Source organism: Trichomycterus rosablanca, chromosome 3 (genome assembly GCF_030014385.1).
Source record: "Trichomycterus rosablanca isolate fTriRos1 chromosome 3, fTriRos1.hap1, whole genome shotgun sequence".
Classification (NCBI taxonomy): Eukaryota; Metazoa; Chordata; class Actinopteri; order Siluriformes; family Trichomycteridae; genus Trichomycterus; species Trichomycterus rosablanca.
The window spans coordinates 26924850-26938577 of record NC_085990.1 but is presented as its reverse complement, the minus strand read 5'-3'; the positions used below and the strand labels follow the sequence as shown (position 1 = coordinate 26938577).

Sequence of the window (13728 nt, the reverse complement as noted above, 5' to 3'; positions counted from 1 at the left end):
GTAAGTCATGTCCGTGCTAGCAACCAACCGGCTGATTTACCACTGTGCCACTGTACCCAAACATCCAACAGCCTTTAATTTTTTTTAATTAAATGCCAAATATCATAGTTATTAGTATGATTGTTAAAAGTGTTAACTTGACACCAATGTACCAACATCAAGGTTAAAGATAAAGGTCTGAGATGCTCAGTTCATGTCCATGAGGTAGAAGTTGTTGTTTACTTTTCCAGAACACAGATATAAACATTAATGTACATGGTATGCATGAATTTTCCACCAAATGCAGGGAGGAAGGTGTGCTTGCTACCTTAAACAGTTGTTAAAATGTGAATAACCTTTGTTTACTAAGATATAAAAGTTAAAACACCAACATAGTGGAACAGGTATCATGATGAAATTATGAATCCATACAAAAAGTATAAACACAGATAGCATTTAAAAACATTTAAATGCTAAAAAAATATGTTGGTATTAGTAACAATATTTTGCACAAGTATCAATCACACAGAAGCTTTCTGAAGTTCTCAGAGACAAAAACAACAACACTTTAGGCAGCACTTGGATGCAGCAAGTCAAAGAGCCATAACAAACACCTTCAGTACCACAACTGCCAAAAGTCTAGGATCCCCTATATATACAGTGGGGAAAATAAGTATTTGATCCCCTGCTGATTTTGTAAGTTTACCCCCTTACAAAGACTTGAACAGTCTATAATTTTTATGGAAGGTTTATTTTAACAGAGACAGAATTTCAACAAAAAATACAGAAAAAAAACTTTAAATAAAGGTTATAAATTAATTTGTATTTATTTAAGGGAAATAAGTATTTGATCCCCTACCAACCAGCAAGAATTATGACCCCCACAGACCGGTTATGTGCCCATGAGGCACACAAATTAGTCCTGTCCCTGTATAAAAGACACCTGTCACAGAATCAGTTTCTTCCGTTCAAATCTCTCGACCACCATGGGCAAGACCAAAGAGCTATCAAAGGACGTCAGGGACAAGATTGTAGACCTGCACAAGGCTGGAATGGACTACAAGACCATCAGCAAGAAGCTTGGTGAGAAAGAGACCACTGTTGGTGCGATAATTAGAAAATGAAAGAAATACAAGATCACAGTCAATCGCCCTCGCTCTGGAGCTCCATGCAAGATCTCACCTGGTGGGGTAAGAATGATTCTGAGAAAGGTGAGGTCAGCCCAGAATTACACGGGAGGAGCTTGTCAATGATCTCAAGGGAGCTGGGAGCACAGTCACCAAGAAAACCATTAGTAACACACTTCGCCGTAATGGATTGAGATCCTGCAGTGCCCGCAAAGTCCCTTTGCTCAAGAAGGCTCATGTACAGGCCCGTCTGAAGTTTGCCAATGAACACCTGAATGATTCAGAGAAAGCTTGGGAGAATGTGATATGGTCAGATGAGACCAAAATTGAGCTCTTGGCATCAACTCCACTCGCCGTGTTTGGAGGCAGAGAAATGCCCAGTGGGGATGGTGTTCTTGGGGCCATATCCAGCATTTCTCTGCTCCCAGCTCCCTTGAGATCATTGACAAGCTCCTCCCATGTAATTCTGGGCTGACCTCACCTTTCTCAGAATCATTCTTACCCCACCAGGTGAGATCTTGCATGGAGCTCCAGAGCGAGGGTGATTGACTGTGATCTTGTATTTCTTCCATTTTCGAATGATCGCACCAACAGTGGTCTCTTTCTCACCAAGCTTCTTGCTGATGGTCTTGTAGCCCATTCCAGCCTTGTGCAGGTCTACAATCTTGTCCCTGACGTCCTTTGATAGCTCTTTGGTCTTGCCCATGGTGGTTGAGAGATTTGAACGGAAGAAACTGATTCTGTGACAGGTGTCTTTTATACAGGGACTAATTTGTGTGCCTTTTGTGCACATAACCGGTCTGTGGGGGTCAGAATTCTTGCTGGTTGGTAGGGGATCAAATACTTATTTCCCTTAATTAAATACAAATTTATTTATAACTTTTATTTAATGTCTTTTTTCTGGATTTTTTGTTGATATTCTGTCTCTCTCTGTTGAAATAAACCTTCCATAAAAATTATAGACTGTTCAAGTCTTTGTAAGTAGATTTTATACAGAACAGTACAGAACAGTTCATTTCAAGAGCTAACTAAACATGCTAATCATAATGAAAAGAGATGCAGTGGGTGTAATAAAGCTCTTCTTGACAACATTAGTGTACTTATTATAAGATGCTCATCATAATTCTTTGCAAAATTATGCCAAATCTCCACATCATTCCACACAGATCCACAATTGCAGAGTTTAACATGCTGTCCCACACTCCACACACCAAACAGCTTCAGATCTGGAGTTTTAATGCCTGACAGCTCCATCATTCAGGATTGAAATGGCAGTATAATAGTCCTACAGGGGCATTGGAAAAGCCTAGATTGGGATAACATTGGGGGAAACTGGGGGATAATAATATTAAAGGCTCAATACTTCAATATTTATAAGTATTAAGTCAAAAGACTTGTCCAATGAATCAGACCTACTGGAACCTGGCCAGGCTAAAGTGGTGTTAAAACACAAAATGAATAAATGAATGAATGAATGAATCAAAAGTCAAAATACAGCATGTAAGTAAATGTAAAAATATATGCACTAATATGACCCCTTCCCCCACCCCACTGTATACTGCTTCCAAATATGTCCTTAGGACCCAAAAGACATAGTGTGACATTTAGCTACAGTGTGTTTTGTGCATATTTATTAATCCTCAAACTAATGCATAGTACATAAGTAAATGTGTGTCATTACTAAAAAACCCCACATGTGGTTTAGGCATTATCCTGGAAGCTCCTAAACAAAACTAAATCAGCAAGCAAGCACCAGACATGGTTTGGCAATAATGTCTACAATTGTGGTAAATGCTTACATTTTGCTTTAATTTCCTTGTTGTTCTGTTTTGTAGACGTTGCAGAAAAGATTTCAACCAAGCACACATGTCATGAAATATCTAGCCTGAGGGCAGATATTGTGCAACACACCCAGATTGGAGATAAAGACGTGGTATGCATACCTTTTCCAGGCATTCATTCTTTGTCAGAACTTGCAGCACAACTGCAAAACACTTACACTGAAATCCAATAGAGATTTCTTTTATAAAGAGTAGTGTTTTTAATGTTTCATAGCTAAGAAAAAACAAAGACATGTAAAGGACATACTAGGGAAACATGCTTTTTGAAGAAGGTTCTTCTTTTTCTAATGTGAAGCACCAACACCATGGGTGGAAGTTGATAGCTCAGTTTTAGCACACTTTGCATCAGTGTACTTTTTCATTTGAATACATTTATTTTTATTTGCTTAGCGTTTTAACTTTCTTTCATTTAACTGACCAGTCAAATACAGACATTGTTACAGTGTATCACAAAAGTGAGTACACCCCTCACATTTCTGCAAATATTTTATTATATCTTTTCATGGAACAACACTATAGACATGAAACTTGGATCTAACTTAGAGTAGTCAGTGTACAACTTGCATAGCAGTGTAGATTTACTGTCTTCTGAAAATAACTCAACACACAGCCATTAATGTCTAAATGGCTGGCAACATAAGTGAGTACACCCCACAGTGAACATGTCCAAATTGTGCCCAAAGTGTCAATATTTTGTGTGACCACCATTATTATCCAGCACTGCCTTAACCCTCCTGGGCATGGAATTCACCAGAGCTGCACAGGTTGCTACTGGAATCCTTTTCCACTCCTCCATGATGACATCACGGAGCTGGTGGATGTTAGACACCTTGAACTCCTCCACCTTCCACTTGAGGATGCGCCACAGGTGCTCAATTGGGTTTAGTCCATCACCTTTACCTTCAGCTGCCTCAGCAAGGCAGTTGTCATCTTGGAGGTTGTGTTTCGGGTCGTTATCCTGTTGGAAAACTGCCATGAGGCCCAGTTTTCGAAGAGAGGGGATCATGCTCTGTTTCAGAATGTCACAGTACATGTTGGAATTCATGTTTCCCTCAATGAACTGCAGCTCCCCAGTGCCAGCAACACTCATGCAGCCCAAGACCATGATGCTACCACCACCATGCTTGACTGTAGGCAAGATACAGTTGTCTTGGTACTTCTCACCAGGGCGCCGCCACACATGCTGGACACCATCTGAGCCAAACAAGTTTATCTTGGTCTCGTCAGACCACAGGGCATTCCAGTAATCCATGTTCTTGGACTGCTTGTCTTCAGCAAACTGTTTGCGGGCTTTCTTGTGCGTCAGCTTCCTTCTGGGATGACGACCATGCAGACCGAGTCGATGCAGTGTGCGGCGTATGGTCTGAGCACTGACAGGCTGACCTCCCACGTCTTCAACCTCTGCAGCAATGCTGGCAGCACTCATGTGTCTATTTTTTAAAGCCAACCTCTGGATATGACGCCGAACACGTGGACTCAACTTCTTTGGTCGACCCTGGCGAAGCCTGTTCCGAGTGGAACCTGTCCTGGAAAACCGCTGTATGACCTTGGCCACCATGCTGTAGCTCAGTTTCAGGGTGTTAGCAATCTTCTTATAGCCCAGGCCATCTTTGTGGAGAGCAACAATTCTATTTCTCACATCCTCAGAGAGTTCTTTGCCATGAGGTGCCATGTTGAATATCCAGTGGCCAGTATGAGAGAATTGTACCCAAAACACCAAATTTAACAGCCCTGCTCCCCATTTACACCTGGGACCTTGACACATGACACCAGGGAGGGACAACGACACATTTGGGCACAATTTGGACATGTTCACTGTGGGGTGTACTCACTTATGTTGCCAGCTATTTAGACATTAATGGCTGTGTGTTGAGTTATTTTCAGAAGACAGTAAATCTCCACTGCTATACAAGCTGTACACTGACTACTCTAAGTTATATCCAAGTTTCATGTCTATAGTGTTGTCCCATGAAAAGATATAATGAAATATTTGCAGAAATGTGAGGGGTGTACTCACTTTTGTGATACACTGTATATTAGTTATAACAAAGTAGGTTTTCATCATTATATGACATCAATTCATCCTGGGGCCTTGGCCATTATGACCAACTGATGGTACCATTAGAGATTTACATTTACAACTATTATTAGTTATATAGACCATTCAGCCATAACATTAAAACCACCTCCTTGTTTTTATACTCACTGTCTATTTTATAAGCTCCACTTACCATATAGAAGCACTTTGTAGTTCTACAATTACTGACTGTAGTCCATCTGTTTCTCTGCATGCTTTGTTGGCCCCCCTTTCATGCTGTTCTTTAATGGTCAGGACTCTCCCAGGACCACTACAGAGTAGGTATTATTTAGGTGGTGGATCATTCTCAGCACTGCAGTGACACTGACATGGTGGTGGTGTGTTAGTGTGTGTTGTGCTGGTATGAGTGGATCAGACACAGCAGCACTGTTGGAGTTTTTAAACACCTCACTGTCACTGCTGGACTGAGAATAGTCTACCAATCAAAAACATCCAGCCAACAGCGCCCCGTAGGCAGTGTCTTGTGACCACTGATGAAGGTCTAGAAGATGACCAACTCAAACAGCAGCAATAGATGAGCATCGTCTCAGACTTTACATCTATAAGGTGGACCAACTTGGTAGGAGTGCTCTGTGGTGGTCCTGTGCGGGTCCTGACCATTGAAGTACAGGGTTAAAGCAGGTTAAAAAGGTATCTAGAGAAATATATGTACTACAGTCAGTAATTGTAGAACTACAAAGTGCTTCTATATGGTAAGTGGAGCTGATAAAATGGACAGTGATATATAAGTATAAATATATATATAATTATAGAACTCTTCACTTATACTGTAAGTATAGAATTCAGCTTCCATGTGTTTTACCACCGCTTTATTCTGGTCATACACACACATGCATGACTGATTCTTTGTGCACAAAGCAATGTCTATAAAGACATGAAAAAAGCCCCACTGAACAGCTTTGGAATGAACTGGAACATCAGTTAAGGCTTTCTTGATCAGTATCAGTGCCCATCCATACAAATGCTCTTTTGATTGATTGGGCACAAACTTTCCAGACATACTTCAAAGCTTTGATGTCACATAGAGGCCACTCTATTTTAATATGAGTTGTTTTTAAATTGGGATGTCCAACATATCTCTCTCTCTCTCTCTCTCATCTCTCTCATCTCTCTCTCTCTCTCTCTCTCTCTCTCTCTCTCTCTCTCTCTCTCTCTCGGGTAGCAGGATATTTTGTTAATATAGCCATGTCCGTCTGTATTCAAAAGTGAGACCAATGTGTTTAGAGACTGTTTTGACATGTGAAAGACTTATAACAGACAGAGTTTGACTGTTAGTAACAGCACCTGTATTTGTTATATTGTAACACAGTTCTCCAGATTTAGCATATGGGTGGAGCATTGGTGTGTTTTTGACTTAAGGAAGTGGTTAGGGCAACTTCCCCTCACTCGACATTGAAAGCATCAGTAAAGTTTCCAACAGGAAGCAGGCAGCAAATAGAGGGTTTCTGCAAACACTAATCTGACATTGTTATCCATTTACAAGAACAGTAAGATATATGAGAAGATGGTGTAAAATATTGCAGCTATATTTTACTTTGGACTAGGAACAGTAACAAATTAAATGTATTTGTTTGGATGTTTAATAATAAAGCATGGTCTTGTGGCTTCACGTTTATCTAGGTCCAATGCCCTTAATAAACAACGCTGTGGACACCATGCTCTTCTACTTAGCTATCATATGTTTAATATGATCAGCATTAGATTGTGTCTCACGAGAAACTGACGCTTATACACTGTTCAGCCATAATATTAAAACCACTCCCTTGTTTCTACACTCACTGTCCATTTTATCAGCTCCACTTACCATATAGAAGTTCTACAATTACTGACTGTAGTCCATCTGTTTCTCTGCATATTTTTTAGCCCGCTTTCACCCTGTTCTTCAATGGTCAGGACCCCCACAGGACCACCACAGAGCAGGTATTATTTGGGCAGTGGGTCATTCTCAGCACTGCAGTGACACTGACATGGTGGTGGTTACTATGTGTTGTGCTTACAGAGTTTTTAAACACCTCACTGTCACTGCTGGACTGAGAATTGTCCACCAACCAAAAATATCCAGCCAACAGCACCCATGGGCAACGTCCTGTGACCACTGATGAAGGTCTAGAAGATGACCAACTCAAACAGCAGCAATAGATCAGCGATTGTCTCTGACTTTACATCTACAAGGTGGATCAAGGATTGTCTAATAGAGTGGACAATGAGTGGACATGGTATTTAAAAACTCCAGCAGCGCTGCTGTGTCTGATCCACTCATACCAGCACAACACACACTAACACACCACCACCATGTCATTGTCACTGCAGTGCTACAAAAGTATGCAGAGAAACAGATGGACTACAGTCAGTAATTGTAGAACTACAAAGTGCTCCTATTTGGTAAGTAGAGCTGATAAAATAGACAGTGAGTGTAGAAACAAGAAGATGGTTTTAATGTTATGGCTGAGCAGTATGTAAGCGCCAGTTTCCCGTGAGACACAACCTAATTTAATAAATAAAACAAATGTATTGTATTATATTCCAAAATAGAATTGGATTATTAATTTGGTGATGTAAACATATTTCCATATTTTATTTCCTATTAGTTGTATGTACTCGATGTAGTGTTGTCACATTTTCCAGTCTCCTTCACTTATTTCTTTGACATTTGTTCTTTCTTCCATTCTGTGACACTAAGGATGGATGGCGCCACAATCCCTCAAGGTCATCTATCAACTCTTAGAACCTGAGGCAAATTTGAGCTCACAACCTATGCCACTGCTTTTCCTGTAGAAAGCCCAGGGTTTAAATAACACACATCACTCAGTGTAGTATAATCAGACCCATGGGCTAAGATGACTAATGGCACTGAATATGACTATGTCAAGGCTGATATATCTAAATCATTTGGCTTAGTGAAGTGCTGTGGTTTAAGCTAAGCGCTTTTGCAATGATGGGCTGGGCTACAGTGTGATTTTGAAAAAAAATGCTAATTAACAACAGCTGATGTTCAAAAGCTCCACACCTTTAAATAGGGCAGCATAGACTTCCTACTCTACCACATTCACACAGGAAATAATATCAGAATACTGAATGCACCAGATTCTAAACTGCCAAGTAAATACAAGTAAGCTAAGGCCTAACTGCATTATCTTCAAGCAGACAGTTATTGTCACGGTTGAAAAGTAGAATTTCAAAACTTACTTGTATGAACAGTTAGCTTGCACAATTGATCATTTAAAGCTAATTTTGCCTTAACAGACTCAGAATCTCAAAGCAGTAACTGCTGTCAACAAGTCATTGTGGAATGCCAGATGACATTGCTGCATTGCTGCAAGGAATTGCAAGTTGAATTACCGCAAACAATTAATACTTAATTAACACTGAAAGATTTCTAAATGGTTGCTGCTGTCTGGAGCAGGTTTTTCCAAAAGAGACCTTTGATACAGACATCTTTATAACACTGCACTGTATATAATTATAAAACCATGATATGATCATATGAGTTGGGGTTTTGCCTCTACGCGAATAGTTGTCATTGTACAAGCAACTAAAAAGCATGTACAAGCATTTTTCACATAATTATATGTGCATAAACAAGACTTGTAAATAAAAGAATGAAAAACTACAGAATGGGTCAGTTTAAATGTCTATTTAGTGCAAAAATCGCCTCACAGCAAGAAGGTCCTGGGTTTAATCCCCAGGTGTGACGATCCGGGTCCTTTCTGTGTGGAGTTTGCATGTTCTCCCCGTGTCCACATGGGTTTCCTCCGGGTGCTCCGGTTTCCCCCCACAGTCCAAAGACGTGCAAGTAAGGTGAACTGGAGATACTAAATTGTCCATGACTGTGTTTGATATTAAACTTGTGAACTGATGAACCTTGTGTAATGAGTAACTACCATTTCTGTCATAAATGTAACAAAAGTGTAAAACATGACGTTAAAACTTTAATAAACAAACAAACAAACTAACATGTCTACTGAAAGCATTACAAAAGATGCTGTGGCAGCAGGAAGGGGGTTAATCATGTTTTGGGAATTCCCATGTACCTTATCTAATTCTTGGTTTTACACACTTTGGTTACATTCATGACAGGACAGGTAGTTACTGGTTACACAAGATTCATAATCATGCATAAATGTATATTTCCAATTCACCTCACTTGCATGTCTTTGTACTGTGGGAGGCACTGATGTCAGTAACGCACTAATCTGACCACATTTTTCAGTAACAAGTAATCTAACGAGTTACTATTTCCAATCCAGTAATCAGATTAAAGTTACTTATCCAAGTTACTGTGCGTTACTATTTTTGCCACTCGGGGAGTGACGTCTGGCCTATGCGACAATTAAGTCACGAGCTGCGTCCGGAATCGCATACTTACAGAGTATGCACTAGATTGGAGGAAGTATGCACTACTCGGCCGGTAAAGAAGTACATACTTTCAGTACAGAAGTGTGCAGTATGCACACAACACCGCTACGTACTACACATGGGGACGTGATGACATAATATCACCATAGTTACAGACTCATTACAAACCCCACTCGCCAAAATTTTGGATATTTATCGTCTTTTTGTTATTTATTTGCCTTTAAAAATTTTATTTTATTTATCTTACTTACACTTGTGAACAGAGGACTTAGTTTTCCGCGTCTTTCTTGTTTCTTATTCCGCTTCAATCGCCTACGCAGCAGCATTACGGCAGCTGCTGAATGTAACTAATAAAGTAACTTGTAATCTAACTTAGTTACTTTTAAAATCAAGTAATCAATAAAGTAACTAAGTTACTTTTAAAATCAAGTAATCAATAAAGTAACTAAGTTACTTTTTAAAGGTAACTATGCCATCACTGGTGGGAGGAAACCGGAGCTTCCGGAAGAAACCCACACAGATACGAGGAGAACATGCAAACTCCGCACAGAAATGACCCAGACCGCTTCACCTGGGGATCAAACCCAGGACCTTCTTGCTGTAAGGCGACAGTGTTATCGACTGAGTCACCATGCCGCCCTCCAATGCATTGATATGGTTAGTGATTTAACAGTAGTAAAACATACTCTACAACTCTTATTGCACTTTTTATAAGCTATTTTACTGTATTTTCTTTTAGTTTTTCATGTTCTTAATTTTTTTAAGCACTTTATCTCTCGTTTCAATTTCATGTTCTTTTAATTGTAACGAAATGTTTGCAAAAAGCCTTTCTGAGGTTCTAGATCTCAGGAATGTTTTAATGCTTTTAATTGTTTCCTTATGTAAAGCACTTTGAATTGCCACGGTGTATGAAAGGTGCTATACAAATAAACTTGCCTTGCCTTGCCTTACAACAACAACAACAACACACATGCAAAATTCACACGTAATAATAAGAAACCTAAGCACAGTGAGTACAGACCTTTTAAGAAATGATCTTTTATTGGGTTAGTCTGGTGTTTAAACTGGCTGTAAGTTTAAAGTCTAAAGACTTTTGTTGTTGTGGACACTCTAACCAGCCTTTCTAAAATCAACAACCATTTCATAGTCAAAATAAGTTAGATTGTTCCTGTTTGAACATGTTATGAACATTAACTAAATACATTGACCTGGGTCTATATGATTTTGTGTTTTGCATCACTGGCCCCTTGATTAGAAATTCCAGTACACAACATTGTTATTTTCAAAGTACAAATGTACTGTACAGGTCCAGCATGATACTACCTCTTTTTGTCCTTCAGCTGGTCCCACATCTATGAATCGCCACAGCAGATCTGGTCCATATATCAGATTCCATGTTATTTTTATCCGGGTTTGGGACCAGCACTGTGAGCTTACTGTCAAGTGCACCTCCCAGCATAAGCACCCTCAACATAGCACTATCTTATACTAAGTATTAATACTTATTCTTTTGCCAGACAGCCTCTGGAATGAAGGTATTTGAATCTAAAGGACATTTTGTTCTTTGTTAAGCCAGATTGGGTGTGGTGCCAGCTGAGATGTTTGTTATTTTTGCTTAATGATAATGACAGCTGATTTTGTTCAGCATGTTTTTTAGCTTTTAGAAAATAAAATACAGTACAGCTCATAATTACATGTTACCTCATAATTACATGTCCATTCAGTGTTTGCTGAAACTCTCCTCAGCCGACCGCATTTAGAATGTGGCATTAGGCTTGAGGAGCTTTTGTCAGTTTTAAGACACAAAGCACAGTGATCAATCACAAGTACATCTCTGCCTAATAAGAAATCTGTGTGGAAAGTCCATGAGCAGCCACTACCTGTTAAGTCAATAAACTGCACCCAGAAACAAAAGTGGACTTTGATTTAAGTGAGATAAGAAAAGCAACAGCAGGTAGTAAGTGACTTTCTGCATAACACCAGCTCATGAAAAAGTAAAATCTTCAGAAGTAAAATGTCCCACCTATCACACCCATCTATTATAGATCTAAGAGGTGAAAAAATCCAAAACACAGACTTACCTTTGATGCAGTCCTTTAGGTTTAGTTAATAAGAAATCATAGATAAAGAGGTTTCCTCCAAAGAAACAGCTTTTCTGTCTCCCCGTGGCCAACACCCACTCATGTAAATGGGTGCTCTGAGTTAAAGGCTGCTGGAGGTCTGACTCACTGTCAGTTTACTAACTTCCTGTTGTATGCGGAAGTTCAGGTCCAGACCTGTTAACTGCATTCCACTGAACACACTCCGTTAACACGATCGCAGGGAATAAAACTACATGCACTGCTGCATGAACTGCATTACCCACCTGTACAAATATTTGTAGTTGGATCTTGGAGCACATTCTTTAAGATGAAAATTAAAACTGTTATGCTTCAGTGCTGTCGTATGATGGTCTGATGATTGGAGGGTCTAGAAAAGGCACTTTACTAAGCTTGATGTTTAAACCACTGACATTTAGTACTTTAAAGGTCAATAGCAGATTCAGGCAGCCACTGTACACTAAATAAGACCAGGGTAATCTGATATGACGGTTTTTACATTTTACATTTACATTTACATTTACATTTTCAGCATTTAGCAGACGCTTTTATCCAAAGCGACTTACACGATGAGCAATTGAGGGTTAAGGGCCTTGCTCAGGGACCCAACAGTGTCAACTTGGTGGTGGCGGGGCTTTTGTTTACTAGTTCAGTACCTTAACCACTGAGCTGTCACTGCTTAAACAAACTTAAACAGCAATGCAGCCAATACGGAGTCGACGTTGTCACATTTTTCATTTCAAAATTCCTCACACATTCTTCAATGGGGACAAGTCAGGACTGCAGGCAAGCCAGCCCAGTACCCATACCCTCTTCTTCCACAGCATGTGGTTTGCATTGTCTTGTTGAAAAATGCACGGATGTCCCTGGAAGAGATGACGTCTTAAAGGCAGCATATGTTGCTCTAAGATCTAAAATATCAAAAAAGACCTGGAATGCTGATTCATCTGACCACAATACACGTTTCCACTGTGTGATGGTCCATTCTAGATGCCTCCAAGCACAGAGAAGTTAACACCGCTTCTGGACATGGTTAACATAAGGCTTCTTTTTTTGCACAGTAAAGTTTTAAGTGGCATTTGTGAATGTGACTCTGTATTGTAGTGCTTGACAAAGTAATCTCTTGCCCATGTGGTTATATCACCTATTGTTGAGTGGTGGTTCTTGATGAAGTGCCATCTGAGAGATCGAAGATCACGGCCATTCAGTTTAAGCTTGTGCCCTTGGCCTTTCACACACTGAAATTCCTCCAGATTTCTTAAATCGTTTAAGGTACATTGTTTTTAAACATTTCAATCATTTTCTCACGCATTTGTTGACAAACTGGAGATCCTCTGTTCAACTGTTCTCATCAAAGACTCAGCTTTTCCTGGATGCTGCTTTTGTACCATACCATGATTACAATCACCTGTTGACATCACCTGTTTGGAATCACATCATTATTTAGTTTTTTCACCTCATTACTAGCCCTATATTGCCCCCGTCCCGACTTTTTTATAATGTGTTGCAGACCTGAAATGCAGGAATGGGGGTTTATTAACAAATGAAATGAAGTTGAGCAGATAAAACATGAAATATCTAAGGTTCATCCTGTCTGCAATCAAATAAAAGTCAAAGTAAGGAACATTTTTATTTTATTTGCATTTTCCATACTATACCAACTTTTTATGATTTGGGGTCGTATAAGAAGTAAATTCTACAGATCATCACTTAATCCTAAACTCTTCCTAGGTAAAACATAAAGGAGGCCATTGTTTGTGCCATACAATTTTTCCAGCTTTCACGATTAACTCCCTGGGAAGGATGAGCTGTCGGGATGATCATGAGCAGGCAGGGGAAACAACTCAGTGATTCAAATCAGTTCAGAAGTGTTGAACAAGTGTTGAACAGCTCATGGTCAGCATTATTGCTCTTACTAATAAATGAACATGTGTGACAGAGGTTGTTGTCATACAGGACAACAAAAAGGAAGCCCAGTCAGTTCTACAGTATTTTGACAACTAAATAAAACAATGAGGGTTGACAGATTAGTTGCATTGTCTCATTCGCTAGCCTCATTTTGAAGAGTTTTGGTTGGAGGTAAACCAGCATAAATTAATACAAGTATGACTAATATAGAAAATATATACAACTGTATTATACCATAAAGAGTGCAATGCTAAAACCTAACTACTTAATTTCTGCTCTTCTTCTGTGACTAATTAATTGCAACATAATAGTTGGATTTT

At 39.5% G+C, this 13728-nt stretch overlaps 1 protein-coding gene across 1 annotated transcript in view; it reads right to left on the bottom strand.

Annotated features, from left to right (window-relative positions):
- apbb1ip (amyloid beta (A4) precursor protein-binding, family B, member 1 interacting protein) overlaps positions 1-11565 on the bottom strand; it is a 60433-nt gene extending 48868 nt beyond the window's left edge. Inside the window, exon 1 of the mRNA XM_062991123.1 lies at positions 11483-11565. The gene's annotated coding sequence lies outside the window, so the exon portion shown is untranslated. The remainder of the gene's footprint in view (positions 1-11482) is intronic.
- Positions 11566-13728: the final 2163 nt, after the last annotated feature.